The sequence below is a fragment of the Mobula birostris genome, chromosome 6 (assembly GCF_030028105.1).
Source record: "Mobula birostris isolate sMobBir1 chromosome 6, sMobBir1.hap1, whole genome shotgun sequence".
Classification (NCBI taxonomy): domain Eukaryota; kingdom Metazoa; phylum Chordata; class Chondrichthyes; order Myliobatiformes; family Myliobatidae; genus Mobula; species Mobula birostris.
The window spans coordinates 45613366-45634574 of record NC_092375.1 but is presented as its reverse complement, the minus strand read 5'-3'; positions in this window follow the sequence as shown (position 1 = coordinate 45634574).

The window sequence follows — 21209 nt, the reverse complement described above, 5'->3', positions numbered from 1 at the left end:
AATCTTTGCGAAAGCCATCCTTGACACCGGGTCGCAGGTTACCTTACTGTACCGGTCGTTCTACAACAAATATCTGAAGCATTTGGCAGTAACTCCGTTTAACGCATTGGAGATTTGGGGCATAAGTGATGGTGATTACCCGTATGATGGATACTTGTCAGTGAGATTAGAATTTTCAGAGGGAGATGTGGGAGTATCGGAAGCCTTTGAGACGCTGGTGTTGGTTTGTCCGGACCCGGTGGAGACCGGTGGTGCTGCCCTGTTGGTGGGGATTAACTCCCCTCTGGTGCGACGGCTCTTGGGAGCCTGTAAGAAGAAGGGGTGGGGGGGGGAGAACCTTCTGGAGACCCTCTCGGTCCACCCTGTGTTCCGAGCGGTGTACGAAGGAGTGGGTGACCCCCAGGGGCTGGATCCTGAGTGCAAACGAGGGACGGTGTGGTGCACTCAGGCGAGGCCTAAGATGATTCCGGGCACTTAGGGGTAGAGAAGACCTATGGATTAGTCAAGGACCGGTTTTACTGGCCCCGGATGAGGGGGGAGGGGGAAGAATACTGTAAGACCTGTAGCCGTTGCGTCAGGAGGAAGACCTTGCCTGTGCAGGCGGCTCCGTTATCCCAATTGCAGAGTGCGGGACCCATGGACCTGGCGTGTATGGATTTCCTGTCTATTGAGCCAGACACCAGCAATACCGCGAATGTCTTGGTCCTCACGGATCACTACACTAGATATGCGCAGGCTTTTCCTACTAAGGATCAGAAAGCGACTACAGTGGCGAAGGTGTTATGGGAGAAGTACTTTGTTCATTATGGCCTCCCACGGCGGATCCACAGTGATCAGGGACGGGACTTCGAGAGCAAGCTTATACATGAATTGCTGGATATGCTTGGGGTTGAAAAGTCCAGAACCACCCCCTATCACCCGCAGGGTGATCCTCAACCCGAGAGGTTTAACCGGACCCTGCTGGACATGCTCGGCACCTTGGAGATCGGACAGAAGAGTAAGTGGAGTCAGCACATTGCCCATTTGGTTCACTGTTACAATTGTACTCGCAATGATGCTACGGGGTACTCGCCCTACTATCTGATGTTCAGACGGGAAGCGAGGTTGCCCATTGATCTGTGTTTTGGGACTGAAGCGGGGGAAATACCTTCGAAGCCATATCTGAAGTACGTGTCCGACATGAGGAGAGAGTTGAAAAGGGCGTACGAGTTGGCTGAGGCGGCAGCCACCAAGCAGAACCAGCGGAATAAAAGGAGGTATGATCAGAAGGTAAAGTTCGTCCAGCTATTGCCGGGAGACCGAGACCTTATCCGGAATTTAGGACTACAGGGTAAGCACAAGTTGGCGGACCGTTGGGCAGTCACCCCCTATGTGGTGGAGAGTCAGATGCTGAATCTCCCGGTTTACCGGGTGAGACCTGAGGGCGGGCAGGGGCCTGTCAAGGTACTCCATCAGAACCACCTGTTGCCTCTGGGTCGAGAGGTGAAGATGGACCCAGAGCCCGAATGGGAGTTTACTCCTTTTACGAGGACTTTGCGAGGGCGCAGGGCATGGGAAGAGCCCGCTGCAAAGAAAACGGGGCCGGTCCCCACCTCGAGAAGGGATACGTCATCGGAAGATGATGATTCGGACGTGTGGTACCTGCTTCCGTTCGCTGATTCCCCGGTGCCGGGAGAAGAGACTCTTGGCCCTTCCATCACTGAGTCAGGGGAACCGAGGGAGGGTGTTGCAGAGCCGCCTGTATTACAGCCGGGATTGGGGGAGGAGAGGGTGGAGGCAGAACCTGAGCCAGAGGGCTCACAGGGGCAGAGGGATCCCGGTGAAGGGGAAGGTCCGACAGATAGGCTCGAGGGGTCAACTGGGGTGTCTGAACAGGGAGAGTCAGCAGAGGAAGTACAGAGGCCTCAGAGGAGTAGGCATCCCCCGGAAAGACTCACTTATATAGCGCCGGGAGAGCAGGGTGTGATCTCTACTGCCCTGCAAAGTTATGTCACTGCTTTATGCATCTGGGTTGGGTTTTGTGTTTTACAAGGAGTACTGGTGAACTCTGTTAACGTCATGAGGGCATGACTTTTTGAGGTGGGGGGAGAGTGTACGGGGTCTTTCTTTTGTTACATTTAAAATGGCGATTTTGTTATGTTAATCTGAGGAATGCCGCTTTGTTGTGTTTTAACGCTGCAGAGAGTTTGCGCTAACAGTTTGTTTTACTTTAAAATGATGATAACAAGGTTCTATTAGCCAATGGGTGGTTATGAATCGTTTTGTTTTCGGATGCCATGCTGTATGATATGACTGTGGACTGGGTTTTGGCGGGGAGTCGGAGGAGAGACGAGGAGGACGGCGGACGTGCGGAGAGGCTCCGGTCGATCACTCAGGGTGGTCCCGAGCCGTGGGTCGATGGAATTCGGGTGGTCGTCTGACGTCGAATTGAGCTCCAACGTAGCGCATGAAGAACTTGGACTTTGATAAGTGTTGGTGCCTTTTTTTTTTCCATTACTTTCCTCTCTGTATCAAATGCATGTTAATGTCATAGAATTAGTAATATCTATCAAGTGTATTTGTTAAAATTTACTGGGTGTGCTGGCTGATGATTGATGTTTGTGATTGATTCGGGCGGTAACCGACCCTGAGGGGAGTGTTGAAGCAGGTGCTGGGCGGGATTTCCCCTAGACATACATGAGCCAATATAACGGAACGTTACACCTATCTCTACCCCTCATAAATTTGTATACCTCTATCAAATCTCCTCTCAGTCTTCTACATTCTAAAAATACAGTCCTAACCTAATCAATCTTTCCTTGTAACTGAAAACCTCCAGACCCAGCAACATCCTTTTAAATTTTCTCTGTACTCTTCAATCTTATTTACATCTTTTCTGTACATAGGTGACCAAAACTGCATACAATACTCCAAATTAGGGCACACCAACATCTGCTACAACTTCATCATAACCTCCCATCTCCTGTACTCAATACATTGATTTATGAAGGTGATTGTAGCAAAAGCTTTCTTTACGACTCTAACTACCTGTGATGCCATTTTCAATGAATTATGGATCTGCATTCCCAGATCCCTTTGTTTTACCACACTCCTCAGAGCCCTACTGTTCACTGTGTGAGACCTACCCTGGTTGGTCCTACTGAAGTGCAACACCTCGCACTTGTCTGCATTAATTTCTTTCTGCCATTTTTCAGTCCATTTTCCAGCTGATCCAGATCCCTCTGCAAGCCATGGTAGCCTCTTCACTGTCCACTACACCTCCGATCTTGGTGCCATCCTCAAATTTGCTGATCCAGTTAACTACATTATCATCCAGGTCGTTGATATAGATGACAAACAACAATGGACCAGTCCCTGCAGCACTCCACCAGTCACAGGCCTCTAGTCAAAGGCAACCACCTACTATCACTCTCTAACTTCTCCCACAAAGCCAATGTCTAATCCAATTTACTACTTATCTTAAATGCCGAGCAAGTGAACCTCCTTGACCAGCCTCCCATTCGGGACTTTGTCAAATGCCCTGCTAAAGTCCATGTAGACGACATCCATTACCTTGTCTTCATCCACCTTCCTGGTAACTTCCTCGAAAAACTTTGAAAGATTGGTTAGACATGACCTATCAGGCACAAAGCCAGACTAGCTATCCTTAATAACCCATGTCTATCCCTTAGAATGCCTTCCAATCACCTTCCCACAACTGATGTCAGGCTCACTTATAATTTCCTGGGTTATGCTTACAGCCTTTCTTGAACAGTGGAACAACATTGGCTATCCTCCAATCTTCCTGTCGCTAAGGATGATTTAAATATCTCTGCTAGGGCCCCGGCAATTTCTGCACTTACCTCCCTTAGGGTCCAAGGGACCAACTTGTCAGGCTCTGGGGATTTATCCACCCTGATTTACCTCAAGGTAGTAATTTGAATATTTTCAGCCGAGACTCTGATCTCCCCAAATTAGGCAATAGAAGAATCTATATCTTCTGTTGTACAAAGTCCTGGGGTTGTAAGGGTTCAACTCTGAGAGGAAAACTTCAATTTCTTGCCATTTATGATGCATGTGCAAAATTCACTGAAAAACATGGAAGTGATACAAAAATAGAAAGATTTAAGGAAGTTTCTTTCTGTGCATGCACTAGATGAGTGCAGCCTATAAACTTTCCAGAGCAACAGAGATCCTCTAGTCAGAGAGTCTTAGGGCACGGAAGCAGGGCCTTCAGTCCAACTTGTTCGTGCCAACTGTATTGCCCGATGAGTTAGTCCCATCTGCCCATGGCTCTCTAACCCTCCCCTGTTCCTGTACTTCTCTAGGTGCCTTTTAAATGCTGCTAAATGTGCTCAGCCCAACCACCATTTCTGTCAGCTCATTCCAAATACACAACACACTTTGCATGAAGCTTCTGCCCCAAATGTCCCTTCAAAGTCTCCTGCCTCCGATCTTAAACCAATGCCCTGTTGATTTTAGCACATCCATCCTAGGAAAGACTGTGCTTTCACCCTGTCTTTGATCATGTACTGTATACCTCTATCAAGTCACCCCTCAATCTTCTACATTCCAGGAAATAAATTTGTAGTCTACAAAAACTGTCTTTGTAACATGGGTCTCCAAGAAAGAACTTCATGATAACCTTTACACTGTTCCCAGTTTAAACATATCCTTCCTGTAACAAGGTAACTAAAACCCTACTCTATGTTCCAAATGTGGCCTCACCAACATCTTACATAACTTTCCAATGATACTCAGTGCCCTGACTGATGAGGGTCAATGCACTGAACATCTTCTTCACCTCGCTATTAATCTTATTTTCCTAGGTTCCTCTGTTCCACAACAGGGCCCTACCATTCACTGAACAAGTCTTACCCTGCTATGATCTCCCAAAGTGCAATACTTTGTATTTATAAGGATTGAAGTCCATTTGCTGATCCTCAGTCCACATGCCAAGCTAATCAAAATCCTACCATTATTTTCATAACCGTCTACCATCTACAGCACCATTTATTTTAGTATCAGCTGCAAATTTAACACACCTTGTATTTTCACATTCGAATCTTTTACGTAATTACAACATTCGTTCCAGCTCTGACCCCTGTGCACTCCACTGGATGCAGGCCTCCTGACAGAGGAGCAACCTTCAATCATCCCCCCTCTACTTCAATCCACTGAGTCACTAATGAGCCTAATCTATTAACTTTCCCAGGATCCCATGCAATCTTAACTTAGCCTGCCATCAAAGTCCTGGTTCAGTCCCATACAGACACAGTCCTACCTTCATTTATCCTCTCGGTTACCTCCTCGAGGAACTTGTCAGACACAACTTCCCATGCACAGAACTGTACCTACTATCCAAAATTAGTCAATGTCTCCCCAAGTGTTGGTAGATCCTCTCTCTCATCATTCTCTCCAGCAGTTTACCCAGTGGCCTGTTGCCTCGTGGTTTGAATTTGTACATTTTAAACTATAGTACTAAATTAGCCAATCTCCAGAGTTCCAGAACCTCGCCGACAGCCAGACATAAAGCAAAGGACTGCGCGATGGACTCCACAATGTCTCCTCTAGCTTCCCACGTGGTCTGAGAATACACTAAGTCAGCCCTGGGAACTTATCCACGTTAATGCTCTTTAAAGCCTTCAATACTTCCTCACTGCTAATTACAACTTGTGAGGGACCTAATAAAAAATGTTGTTTAATCTCGATGAGTAGTGAGTTAAATTTGCTGTAGGACCATCATTTCCTATTGGTCAAATTGGGAGAAAGGGCAAAGAAGTGGCAGATGGATATAGTGTAGGGAAGTTTACGGTCAAGCATTTTAGGAATGAAGACGTAGACTATTTTCTAAACGGGAAAAAATTCTAAAGTTCAGAGGGGCAGAGGGACTTTGGAATCCTTGTGCAGGATTCGCTAAAGGTTAACTTGCTGACTTTGTCAGTTGTAAGGAAGTCAAATGCAATGTTAGTATATACTTCAAGAGGACGAGAAATGTGAAGTTCATCTGAGAGTGAAACATCACAGCCATTCATGACGTTAGGCTACTCAATTTCTTAATTCCATAACATATGATGTGCTGGCATTGGCGAGTGATCAGAGAAGGTTCACAAGAATTATTCAGGGAATTTAAGGGTTAACATATGAGCAGTGTTTGATGGCTCTGGGCCTATACTCACTGGAGTTCTGCAGATCTCATTGGAACTTATCAAATATTGAAAGGCCTAGATAGGGCTGAATGGAATTTATTGAATTTATTTAAATCTTACATCTAACCCACAATGTGACAGAGTACAAATTTTTGCGTTGTGATTCTGTTGCAATGTACAGACATGTGAATTTATAAGTCTAATAATTTGTAGAAAAAGCTGTCCCATAGCCTGTTGGTCCTGGCTTTAATGCTGTGGTACCATTTGCCAGACAGAAGCAGCTGGAACAGTTTATGATTGGGGTGACTGTTGTCCCCGATGACCTTCCAGGCCTTCTTTCTGCACCTGCTGCTATAATTGTCCTCACTGAAAGGAAGTTCTCATCCACAGATGCACTGGGCTGTCTGTACCACTCTCTACAGTGTCCAACGATAAAGGTTGGTGCAGTTCCCATACCAGGCGGTGACAGAGCCAGACAGAATGCTTTCAATGGTGCCCCTGTAGAAGGTCTTGAGATTTGGGAGCTCATACCAAACTTCTTCAGTCACCTGAGGTGGAAGAGACGCTGTTGTGCTTTTATTTTTGCCACACAGCTGGTGTGTACAGTCCAGGTGAGATCATCGGTGATGTGTATACAGAGGAACTTGAAACTACCCACCCTCTCAACTGCAGATCCATTGATGTTGATCGGGGAGAGCCTGTCTCCGTTCCTCCTGTAATCCACAATCAGCTCTTTTGTTTTTTGGACATTTGAGAAAGTGGTTGTTATCTTGGCACCGCTGCGTCAGAGTGTTAGCCTACAGAGGAGTGGTTGTCTCGTCACTGCTAGAAATAGCTGTGTGTGGCAGCAGAGTTATGGGTGTAAAGGGAGTAGAGGAGAGGACTCAGGACACAACCCTGGGGGCATCTGTGTTGAGGGTCTGAGGGGCTGAGGTGAGGGAGCCCCGACACTTGTCAGCTATCTGACAGGAAGTCCAGGATCCAGCTGCACAAGGTGGGATGCAGGCCAAGGTCTCTGAACTTCTTGTCAAGTCTAGAGGAAATTATGGTGTTGAATGCTGAACTGTAGTCCAGAAACAGCATTCTAACGTATGCATCCCTCTTCTCTAGGTGAGTGAGGATGGTGCGGCTATGGTGTCATTGGTAGACTGGTTTCATCGGTCGGTGAATTGTAAGGGGTCCAGTGTGGGTGGTAACATGCAGCAGGTATAATCTTTAACCAGCCTCTCAAAGCATTTACTTATAATTGAGGTGAGTGCAACAGGGCATCAATCATTCAGGCATGCTACCTTGGTTTTCTTAGGTACAGGGACAATGATGGATGATTTGAAACAGGAGGGCACTACACACTGGGAGAGGGAGAGTTTAAAAATGTCCGTAAACACACCAGCCAGCTGTTCCACACACACTTTGAGGTCGCACCCTGGGATGCCGTTCGGCCCTGCTGCCTTATGGCTGTTGACACGTTGGAATGTTCTACGTACTGCAGCCTCGGAGATGACCAAGGAGCAGGTTTTGTTGGCGGCTCTCCTCAGGGGGAGGAGAATAGATGTGGAGAGGATGTTACCTATAGTGGCTGAGTCTAGGACCAGAGGGCATACCCTCAGAATAGAAAGACATCCATTTTGAACAGAGATGAGGAGAAATTTCTCTAGCCAGAGGATGGTGGATCTATGGAACTCAGTTTTATAGATGGCTGTGGAAACCAAGTCAGTGAGTATATTTAAAGCAGAGGTTGATAGGCTGTTGATTAGTTCATGTGTCAAAGGTTATGGAGAGAAGATAGAAGAATGGGGTTGGGAGGGATAATAAATCAGCCACGATGGAATGGCCTTATTCTGCTCCTGTTTCTTATCATCTTATTACAATGTTGGACAAATCGCAAAAGGTTAATTACAGTTTGCTGGGAGCCAAACTGGCCAGTTGCTGCAACGAGAAACAAAAAACTCCACCAAGTAAATATACAGACACAATGTGTAGAGACCAAAAGCCGTGGATGAACAAGGAGAGTTGTAGTCTGACGAGGGCTAGATCTGTGGCATTCAAGGCCTGTGATCCAGAACTATACAAGAAGTCCAGGTACAACCTACAGAAACACACTTTTAGAGTGAGAAAAGAATTCTGTTGAAGTTAGAGGTGGAATCGGATGCCCATCAGCTCTGGCAGGTTTGCAGGCTATTATTCCCTCCAAAGTGAAACCTAACATTAGGAATGTCAGTGATGCTTCACTCCCAGATGAGCTCAACACTTTTCATGCACGCTTCCAAAGGGAGAATAAAACTACACCTGTGCAAATCCCCGCAGCATCCAGTGACCCAGAGGCCGATGTCAGAACACTTTTCAAGAGGGTGATATCTCTCAAGGCATCAGGCACTGAAAATCTGTGCCAACAAACTGGCTGGAGTGCTCAACGACATCTTTAATCTCTCACTGCTTCAAAAGGGCAACTATTATACCAGTGCACAAGAAGAGCAGGGTAGGCTGCCTCAATAACTATCACCCAGTTGCACTCACATTGACTGTGAAGAAGAGCGTTGGTCTTGGTTAGAATCAACTCCTACCTAAGCAAGGATCTGGACCCGCTACAATTTGCCTTTTGCCTCAATAGGTCAACAGCAAATACAATCTAACTGGCTCTCCATTTGGTTCAGATCATCTGGACATTAGTAATACATACATCAAGCTGCTGTTTATTGATTACAGCTCAGTGCTCAACACCATCATACCTCAGTACTAATCATCAAGCTCTAAAACCTGTGCCTCTGTACTTCTTTCTGCAACTCGATCCTTGACTTCCTCATTGGGAGAGCACAGTCAGTGTGGATTGGAAATAAGATCTCCTCCTCACTAACAGTCAACACTGGCAAGACCCACTGCTCTACTGTCTCAACACCCACCACTGTGTGGCTAGGCACAACTCAAATGGCAAATCTAAATTTGCCAATGACACAACTACTGTTAGCAGAATTTCAGATGGTGATGCGGAGGCCTACAGGAGTGAGATAGAATGGCTGATTGAGTGGTGTTTCAACAACAGCCTGGCAGTCAACATCAGTAAGACCAAGAAAATGACTATGGACGTCAGGAAGGGGAAGTCGAGGAACACACATCAATCCTGATCAAGGAATCAGTAGTGGAAAGGGTGAGCATTTTTAAGTTCCTGGGAGTCAACATCTCTGAAAATCTATCCTGGGCCCGACATATTGATGCAATGACAAAGAAGGCACAGCAGGGGCTGTATTTCTTTAGGAGAATGATAAGACTTGGCATATCACCAAAGACTCTCGCAAATTTCTACAGATGTACCCTGGAGAGCGTTCTAACTGGTCGCATCACCATCTGATATGGAGAGGCCACTGCACGGGATCAGAAAAAGCTGCAGGAAATTGTGAACTCAGCCTGCTCGAACATGGGCACCAGCCTCCCCAGCATCGTGAACACCTTCAAAATGCAATGGCTCAAAAAGGTGGCATCCACCACACAGAATATGGCTTCTTCTCAATGCCATCATCAGGGTGGAGCTTGATGACACACACTCAATGCTCTAGGAAATGCTTCTTCTCCCTTGCCTTCAAATCTTTGAATAGGTGATGAACCCATGTACACTGCCTCAGTACTTTTTTCTTCTTCTTGCTCTCTTTTTGCACTACGTAATTAATTCATTATTTTAAATATTTTTAATATTGTAATTTAAAGAATTTTCAATTATTATGTATTGCAATGTACTCCAGCCACAGAACAAATATAATGTTTCCAATGATATTAAACCTGATTCTGATCCTGGGATTACTCATCTCATCGTACTTTAATAATGTAGCATGCTGATCAAATTTTGATAACTTCCTTGAACCCTATGGTCCCATTTTCCAAAATCCAATGTCAGTTGACATCAAGTAACACCGGGACATACACAGACTTTAAACTTTAAGATTCCTGATTATTATTTCAGAATTGTGAATGGTGGAGCTTTCATCACAGAGTCATAAACTCCTGCATTGAGAGATTAAACTGAACCCAAGGCCAACTCTAATTTAACCAACTGTTTGAGATGTGGCCGATAACCTGAGCCTCAAATCAAAGTACACTGCACCATCCTATACACTTTATGGCTTTATGCTTTTGAGACAGTTGTGGTAAATGATAAATTATGCTTCTATTTTAAGTGAGTTTTACGACAGTTACAATGTCCAATTTAAATTTGAGATTAGCCATTTTGAGAACTGGTCTTAATTTAATCAATTATTTGCATTGCTTAATGGGGAAAAAATGACAAGCAAGAATGTAGAGTCTTCTCAGGTATAAAATCCAACCAGAGCGTGACACAAATAAGACCAATCTGAATCCAATCTACCCACCAGGCTCTGCTGTGAAATCATACGTTAAAAACAGGAACTGCTTGCTGTGCCATCTGCACAGTCTCTTAGGAGTTGCAGGAAGACAGCTTTGTCATGCCCCACAGTATCGAGCACTAATTTATAACGATTCTGTCTGAACTCAAAGACTTTTTATGTCGATATCAGACTCAACCCATGTATTTGGGTAGAATCAGACTTGAGCTGGGTGGTCATGTTCTACAGCAGAGGACAAAAGCTCCTTATGAACACTGTGCCTTCTTTTTTAATTGATCTGCTGAAAATATTTTATTCAAGGTACTTCAGAACTAAATAGTTTTAATAATTTACAGTGATGATATAAAGCGAACTTTTATTCAAGTAACTGAATGGCATTTATTAACCAGGCCATCTTAATTCTAATTTCAGACATTTGCCTGCACCACTATTGCCTTAACATTTCAATTTTGTATACCGCACTGCTGGATTTCAATTCAGGTTTGAAAGGGTAAACCTTTAGCACAGTGGGATAGATCTTCTTTGTTGCTGGAAATGGAATGATCTTCAAATGGACTGTACTTATGTTTGGCCCGTATCCATGTCCCAGAATCTATCTAATTATCCAGGGTCAGGGAATGTAAATAACTACAGTAATTCAACTATTAAGGCAATTTCTGGTCGTATTAGATGGGAAGAGTAATTACTGAGCTGCTCCAAATTGGGCCTGAAACTTTTCTTCCTTGTAATTTGAATTTTCAACTTGATTGAAATAAAAGAATAAACCTTTCTCTAGCATGTACACAAGCTTTTGATTGTCAATGAAATTTTTTGCAATGTAATTCAGGGACACTTACATGGAACAAAAGACTTCACAAACAGTAATAAGTGACTAAATAAGTAATTTTCATTACATTCCCTAAGAAATAAACATTGATCAGAATAGTCCCCTGTTCCCCTTTGTATAATGTCATATAATATCATAATACGATTTGAGCTTCTTTCTAGATTATGCACTCAAATTGCAGCAGCACCATAACTTCACACTTGAGCTCGCAAATATATCAGCAAAATGAGCCAAAACTGCTACTTTAATTAACGTAGCCGAGTTCTCTGCCTTTGACTGCCATCATCAAAATGGAGCTTTAAAACTTAACTTACTCACTCTGAGACCAAGGTACCATGGCCATTTTTGACTGTCTTGTGCAAATGGTGAACTTTGCACCTCCCAATGCTATTCCAACTCGCTGTTCATTACACTGCATAGCCACTTTATTAGGTACCTACATACATAATGTTTGAACAGTTTTGGTTGGGGCTAGCAGTAATCGATAATCATTAAGCACAATAAAGTGCGTACACTCAGTGGCCTCTTTATATGGACCTAACAAAGTGGCCATTCAGTGTATTCTGCTGCTGTTAGCCCATCTACTTCAAGGTTCGCCATGTTGTGTGTTCGGGGATGCCTACTACACACCAGTTGCAACACATGGTTATTTGGGTTATTGTTACCCTCTTGTCAGCTTGAACCAGAATCCCCATTGTCCTCTGACCTCCCTTATTAGAAAGGCATTTGCACCCAAGAACTGCCCTCTATAGATGTTTTTTTTTCCTCACCATTGTCTGTAAAAGTAGACACTGTTGTACGTGAAGTTCCCAGGATGTTAGCAGTTTCTGAGATACTCAATCACCCTGTCTGTTCAAAGTCACTTAGATCACATTTCTTCCCCAACTCTGATGTTTGGCTTGAATAACAAATGAACCTCTTGATCATCTCTACAGGTTTCAATAAGTGAGTTGCTGTCACATGATTGGCTCATTAGATATTTGCATTAATGAGCATTAATGAGATTTGCATTACAGGTGTACCCAATAAAGTATAATTGGAATGGGATGAGCAGATGGGAGAAACACTGCCCACTAAATTTGTACTTGATTAGGGGTCATCAATTAATTTTAGTCCTTGAGCAACCAGTGAATAGAAGGGAGATAATAAAAGATTGCGTGTTTTCCAAGAATATGAAATGAGGTAATAGTTTGTTAATATGTTCACTGTCTATGTTTCACTGTGTGAAGCACATCATTTAGACATGTTTATATTATGTTAAAAGGCCTTCAATCTTTCAATCCCAAACATACAGCCAGTGGTAATGAGCCCCCCCAGAGTCCAGTGACAGTAGGACAGGCCATGTCCTTCCCCCAGAGCTTTTACAATGGCCATGCCCAGCTTCAGTGCATTCTGCACCACAGACCCCTGAACCATGGAATATGCAGCATCAAGTTCTGAGGACACTAAGGTGATGAACTTTAACAACGGTTGATGTTTGTCTCAGTTTGTGTCCCTGGCAACAGCTAAAGGGCTCAGGGTCCTGTATTACACAGCTGCTAAAATGGACTTTAAAGGCCTCTGTATCCTTCACCAGACCTCAGCAAATATCATGCCTGGTAGAAAACTGTCCCTTTCACAGTTTGGTCACCTTGAGGGCAGCGTGCAGTGGAATTGACTCTTCCTGCGCTTGAAGAATCTGATAGTAAGGGCTCTTCTCCTGACCAGCCAAGTAAATTCTTGGTGCTTGTTTGGCAATCAGCCATGAAAATCTTCTAGGGAACTATCCAATACGTCCCTCCTTCTGCAGGGCCTCCCGGTTCTGCCAATGCAAACCACTAACTGATTGGTATGTGATCATAAGCATTTTTTGTGGGAACTTTTCTATAAGGACAGGCGATGTGGCGTGGTCCACAATACTGAATCCAGGCCTATCCTTCACGACATTGGTTATGGGTAGATTCTCAGCACATAACGATGCTTTATGTTTGCATATCCAGGGCACATGCTCAGCTCAGTGCAGCACACACAAAGGTGGCTTTCAGAGTTCATTTATCCCCACTCACCCTGGATATTGTGCCCCTACTAATATCATTCACTCTGGTTCTCAGTGTGAAACAGAAGATGGTTGGGGTAAATGGCAAAAACATGGTCCAGACCAGAAGTGTGCCACAGAGAGCAACTGACTCCTGTAGACCAGGCTCTGTCCTGCAATCATAGGGGGGTGGTCTGCCTCCACGTTCTCACCTTCTGTTTCTCCTTGCTTATTTGCCCCTGCTAGTTGCATACCCAGCTCCTGTAAATCAGATTCCCAGTACCTTCACCATCACCATCATTCATCCAGTCTGTGTAGATCCCAGGTCACATTCCTGCTGGGGCAGCGGGGAAAGGCAGATAAAGTAATGCATTGATCTTAGGGTAAGGAGGACCCAGTGGGGGTTTGTGTCTCTGCTACTTGCTGTAATTCATCCTGTCTAGATTAGGTAAAGCACAGACAGCTGGGCCAAACATAAGGGGCCACTAAAGTCCTGTGAGAACACAGTTAGCACAAGACAATGCCTCAGAAAGTATCAGTTTCTTTTAGTTTTTGTAACTGGCACTTTTAATAAAATTTAGTTCTTCAAGTAGTACTACGTATTCACCAGTTAAACACATTCCTGCTGTATGTATACTGTATATGTGGAAGATTTCATCTCTGTTGAACTATGGTATATTAACCTATATCAAATTTCTTAGGATAGCAAGAATATAATCACCTGGTCTTCTCAATCTTTATCCTTCCACAGCAAGGGTTCCCAACATGGGATCCATGGAACCCTTTGGTTAATGGTAAGGGTGTGTGGCATAAAAATGGTTGGGACCATCTGCTCTACAGATATCCATACTAAAACTTGTAAGTGTATGTCTGACAGTGCTTTTAATTATTAACTGGCTTGCCAATCTGTCCAAGTCTTGGCTTGAAAGATAGGGACATAAACAAGATACTGGGGTGTTATTGAAGCATTTGGAATTCTCCTTTAAGTCAAGATATACCAGGAGGGTGGACAAGGAGAAACACTGAAAAGACTTTACAATCTTAAAATTTTTATCACCTGGTATGGAATCCTAAATTGCAATAAAGTGTAGTTAAACATTACCCAAAGTTATGAGAATGTTTTAGTTAAACTTATACAGCTGTTCATTTACATTCTGCACCAGCGTCAAGCAGGCAGTAAAATATTAACCAATTCATGAGCCAAATGCTGCCCAACCCGTTCACTATTGGTTCTTTTATGGAACATCAGTTTCCTGACCAGTTTTAAAGACCATCATGAAAACTCAAGATACTCTACGAATCTGGCTTGTAGGTGTGAAGGTTTTATGATGCATTAATAAATTCCATGCATCAGGAGAAACATTTCAATATTAAAGGACCTCTGTTAATCTTTCACGTAAAGGTACAGTGGGTTTGTGCTCCGTGAAATCTAAATGAAAAGCAATGTTTTAAATACAATGCAATCTGTGGTGTTTTGCATCAAACATTTAAATCAAATGCAACATGAAATGCTGCTGTCGAGATCTCAGAAGACATTCACATCATCTTTAGTTTCTAAATACCTTGTTAATACTACAGCAAGCGCATGCTGGCAGTCTTAATTATTATAGCAAATGTTACGTACCCCGTGACTGGGTTGTCAAACCAGCAGAAATGAAACACTCGTTGGAGTCTGTGATTACTAGAAACTAATAAAGTTTTTTTATTAAGAAAGTAAGTAATACAGTACACTAACCACAAGGATATAAATGTAACAGGTTAGCAATGATAGTATACACATATAGACAGAAATAGGGTAATAGGAATCAACCAAGCTCTCTCACAGTCTAGGGGTAAAATGATCAGGTGAAGCAGAGTTCAGTTCAGTCTAGTGTAGTTTGAAGTCATCGCTGTTGTACCATTGGAGAGAGAGAGAGAGAGAGAGTGAGAGATACAGTTGATGTTTCAGGCAAACCTTTCGATGCCTTCTGATCCCATTGTGGTCACCAACTGTGACCCCTCCATTCCAGATGCGATCGTTCTTCTGTGGTGAACCCAGCACCCAGGCAAGGGCGGACACACAACAGGTTCCCACCGGTTGAATCTTTACACCCTGTGAGCCTCTGACCGATTTCCACGAATCGGTCCTCCAAACCCCACCAACTCATGGGGCACAATGCTCTTTCCAGGGTCTTGTGGCGTGTGTGTCTGTGCCTTAACAAACCCGCTATTTTATCCTCCCCCTGATGGGGTATCACCTGTCCATCAAACTTCACACTTCCTATTGTCTCAGCAGGATTGTTAATGAACAGTTCAAATTCAGAGCAAACTGTCTGTGGCAGACTCCAACATACTGAATTATGTGTCTCTGGCTCTCGTTATCTCTCTCTTCTCTCTTATTAGCATTTTGAATGGCTCTCCTTTGTCTCTCGTTATCTCTCTCTCATTAACAGCATCTGTTCTGCAGCTCTGCTTGGCTTCACACATGACACAAAATTGTAAAAACCAGAACAGATCTCAGTTAGGGCATTCAAAATATTGTTACACACTGCAAGTACCAGAAAAAGCCACAGCACTACACACCGTCCTCACTCACCTGGAGAAGAGGGATGCATGCATAAGAATGCTGTTCCTGGACTACAGTTCAGCATTCAACACCATAATTCCCTCCAGACTTGACAGGAAGCTCAGAGACCTCAGACTGCACCCCACCTTGTGTAGCTGGATCCTAGACTTCCCATCAGATTGCTGACACATGGTAAGGATGGGCTCCGTCACCTCTGCCCCTCTGACCCTGAACACAGGTGCCTCCCCTCCAGGGTTGTGTCCCAAGTCCCCTCCTCTACTCTCTTTACACCCATGACTGTGCTAACACACACTGCTCCAATCTGCTGATCAAATTCACAGATGACCTGACATTGATCAGCCTTATTTCTAGTGGTGATGAGACAGCCTACAGAGGAGAGGTTGACACCCTGACACAGTGGTGTCAGGATAGCAATCTCTTCCTCAATGTCCAAAAAACACAGATGAGTTGATTGTGGATTACAGGAGGAACGGAGACAGGCTCGGCCCATCAACATCAATGGGTCTGCAGTTGAGAGCGTGAATAGTTTCAAGTTCCTCGATATACACATCTCTGAAGATCTCACCTGGACTGTACACACTGGGTGCGTGGCAAAATAAAACATAAAAGTGCCTCTTCCACCTCAAGCAACTGAAGAAGTTTGGCATGGTCTCCCAAATCCTCAAGACCTTCTACAGGGGGAACCATTGAGAGCACCCTGACTGGCTGTATCACCGCCTGGTAGGGGAACTGCACCCACCTTGATCAACTGGGCACTGCAGAGAGTGGTACAGACAGTCCAGTGCATCTGTGGATGAGAACTTCCCTCCAATGAGGACAATTACAACAGCAGGTGCAGAAAGAAGGCCTGGAAGGTCATCAGGAACACCAGTCACCCCAACCATAAACTGTTCCAGCTGCTTCCGTCTGGCAAACGGTACCACAGCGTTAAAGCCAGGACCAACAGGCTATGGGACAGCTCCTTTCTACAAGCCATTAGACTTATAAATTCACATGTCTGTACATTGCAACGGAGTCACAACACAAAAATCTGTACTCCCTCACGTTGTGGGGTGGATGTAATGTTTAAATAAATTCTAAATTCTAAGAAGTATCAGGAGGAAAACTGTCACCCATTTACTCCCTGGACTGCAGCAGCCTATCACTGAAGTCATGGTAGAAAGGGGCATTTGATTTGTAAGTACCTCTTCTCAAGAACAATTAAAAGCTGGCCAACCAGACATTATTCCGGGCATAAAATTAACCTGCTAGGTTTCAGGATACTGTACTTCAGTTTAGTTAGCCATTTGCTTACTAAATTAATTGGTTCAGCACAACATTGTGGGCCGAAGGGTTTGTCCTGTGTTTTACTTTCTATGTTTGATAACTCTTCTATGTTTTATGTTCATCAGTCTGTCCATGCATGGATTGAATACGAGTCATTTCAAAAGTCTGTCTGTATTCAGAAGTTGCCTTAAGACTTTGGTAGCTTTGCTACTCTTGGACTACTTTCTATAGCTGAAGAGTCAGGAACAAGAAAGGATCTATTTAATTTTGCAGCAAATTACAGCAAGGAGAGTGCTTAGGTGTTTGTTATTAGCTGAAAAGATTGTTTTGCTGCAGTGAGTTGATGTGTTAGAAAGTATTACAAATTCTAAAGGAACAAGGTTAAAACTTGAAACAAAAGTATCACAGAGCTCCAGGAAGAGAGAAAGATGATGGCTAGAGTGTGCCAACATGAATCAACAGAAGTGTACTGAGCTCAATGGCCTCGAATTGTAAACTAACTTTGCAGAAAGGAAGAATTTGTGAACAAATATATGACAAATACACCAATCTCTTACTTCAGGTCCGTAATGTAGAGACTCTTAAGGTACTTTCTCAATTTATTAAATTCTTATTAATTTGTGCTGTTCCTTTTTCTTTTGGCCCTGTTAGGAAACTTTCGTGGGTGATAACATTATTTATTTCCACTGGCTGGGAAGTCTTCTTATACCATGCCTTTCAGGGTTGAAATAAGAACGATTTCTACATGCAGAAACTGGTTCTTTTTTCTACAAATGACAAATGGTGGTTATTTTCAGTCTAAGAATGAATTCTTTAGTAATAAGAGGCAATGAATTATCAGGAACAAGATTACATAAATGGACTGACAGCACAGATCTGCTGTGACCTCAGCGAAAGAGACAGGGACAGTAGATTATTATCAGAATCAGAATCGGGTTTAATCTCACTGGTTTATGTCATGAAATTTGTTGTTTGTGGCAGCAGTACATCGCAGCACATGGTAATAAAAACTATAGGTTACAGTAAAGAATAAATATTAAAAAATAAATCAAATAAGTAATGAGATAAATTTAAAAAGTAGTGCAGGAAGGTAAAGAGGTAGGAAGGAGCTTTTTACCTCTTGATAGACAGGGAGATTATTCGAAGACAGGGGTTTAGTAAAACAGTAATAACAAGAGACTGGAGGATTTGATCTGACAATAAAGTTATGGGGTTGGAACTCACTGCCTTAGAGTTAAATAACATATTTGGATGGCCACTTAAAGGCTGTAGCTTTGAGTCTAATACTGGAGGTTTCCATTTTAGGGAATTTGACATGAATAAATCCACTTGGACAACTGGTAAATACGTGGCTACTCGGTGACATGAGATTTATGAGCTGTAAAATAATTGCACTAACAAGGAACTCATCATTTAACATGACTCTCATGTGATTTCTGAGAAAAAAAATGTTACAAAGCTACCTTCTTGGAGAATGAATTTGAGGACCTGTATCAGAGGGATATGAGATACTGTGTCTGAGTATTCTATGTCTGAGTGAAACTTGGCTGTCTCCCAAGCAGTCAAATTCGTAAGCTTCTCAATTTTCTGTATTGATTCGGACAAGGTAAAAGGTGGAGGTGTGTGTTTCATGATAAACTCTCGGTGATTCTCTAATGTGGCAGTTCTGTTGAACTCATATTCTCCCAACCCTGAAAACCTAACGATTAGCCTCTTGGTCTGCTCAATGACCCAACTTGTCTCTCATGATCAAAACCTAATAAAGCGTCCAGTCCAGACACTAGCAATTCCATTGGATTACTTCTTCAGTCAAAAGTATCCTGACTGGTTGCATCAAGGTCTGAAACAGCAATTCAAGTGTGCAGTGATGCAGGGAGTAGTGGATTGGGCCCAATATATCCCTCTCTATCATTGGCAGAATCTACAGAAGGAACAGCCTCAAGAAGACAACATATATTATCAAAGATTCCTCTCATCCTGGCCACGCCATCATCTTACAGCCAAGAGGTACAGAAGCTTGAAGACCCGCAACACCAGATTTGAAAGCGGCTACTTTTCTTCAACCAATAAGTTGTTCCAATCAACTTATACAACCTTAATCACTATGGTTTAGCAAATCCATGATCACCTTGATCACTTTGCACTAAAATGGATTTCATTTTTTTTTGTTGTAAAAATTGTGCATAATAAATGTTTATGTTTTTCTTGTAAAACTGCAAATAAGATTTTCATTGCACCTGTGCATACATGTACTTGTGCAAATTTTGTAATAAACTTGACTTTAGATTTTATATCACATCCTGGACTACAACTGATACTTTAATAGAACTGCTTCCATGACTGCTTGGCTAGTTATAGCACGACATTCCTTGTAATCAACATCTGTTAAAATTAAATTTTAACATAGGTACGCATCACTTAACAATTACAGACACTGCAATTCTATGTAATATTTGATTTGTTATTAGGTATTAAGAAATCAAGTATGTGGAAATATATTTTACTATAAGTTACAAAATGGCATTTTTGTCTGTAACAAAATGGAACCTGCATTGTACCAGACTGCTTTGCTAATAGTGTTCATGCAACATTATGCCGATGGATCTTGAGTACTGTATATGACATATTGCAGAAAGACAAGCAGATGCATTACTGGAAGAATGTTAAGAAAACCAAAGTAGCATGCCTGAACAACTGATCCCTTGTCAAACAACCCCAGTAATAGCAATTGCTTTGAGAGGCTGATTAAAGACTACTTCTGCAGCATGCTACCACCCACACTGGACCCCTACAATTTGCCAAGTGATGGAACCGGTCTACTGATGATGCCAGAGCCATAGCGCTACACGCCATCCTCACTCACCTGGAGAAGCGGAATACATATATTAGAATACTGTTCCTGGACTATAGTTCAGCATTCAACACCATAACTCCCTCCAGACTTGACAGGAAGCTCAGAGACCTCGGCCAGCACCCCACCTTGTGCAGCTGGATCCTAGACTTTCCATCAGGTCACTGACAGCTGAAAAGGATGGGCTCCCTCACCACTGCCCCTCTGACCCTCAAGACAGGTGCCTCCCCCCCAGGGTTGTGTCCCGAGTCCCCTCCTCTACTCCCTTTACACTCACAACTGTGCAGCCACACACAGCTCCAATCTGCTGATCAAATTTGCAGAGAACATGACTTTGATCGGCCTTATTTCTAGCGGTGATGAGACATCCTACAGTGGAGAGGTTGACACCCTGACACAGTGGTACCAGGATAACAAGCCCTCCCTCAATATCCAACAAACAACAGAGCTGATTGTGGATTACAGGGGGAACGGCGACAGGCTCTCCCTGATCAACATCAATGGGACTGCTTTTGAGACGGTGGGTAGTTTCAAGTTCCTTGGCATACACAGCACTGAAGATCTCACCCAGACTGTATACACTGGCTTTGTGGCAAAAAAGCACAACAGTGTCTCTTCCACCTGAGGTAACTGAAGAAGCTTGACATGAGCCCCCAAATCTTCAAGACCTTCTACAGGGGCACCACTGAGAGCATCCTGACTGGCTCTGTCACCGCCTAGTACGGGAACTACAACAACCTTGACATCTGGGCACTGCAGAGAGTGGTACAGACAGCCCAGCACATCTGTGGATTTGAACTTCCCTCCATTGAGGACATTTACAACAGCAGGTGCAGAAAGAAGGCCTGGAAGATCATCAGGGACACCAGTGACCCCAACCATAAAATGTTTCAGCTGTTTCCATCTGGCAAATGGTACCGCAGCATTACTTTACTTTACTTTATTATCACCAAACAATTGATACTAGAGCGTACAATCATCACAACGATATTTGATTCTGCGCTTCGCGTTCCCTGGAGTACAAATCGATAGTAAACAGTAAAAATTTAAATTATAAATCATATATAGAAAATAGAGGAGGGAAAGTAAGATAGTGCAAAAAAACCAAGAGGCAGGTCCAGATATTTGGAGGGTACGGCCCAGATCCGGGTCAGGAGCCGTTCAACAGTCTTATCACAGTTGGAAAGAAGCTGTTCCCAAATCTGGCCA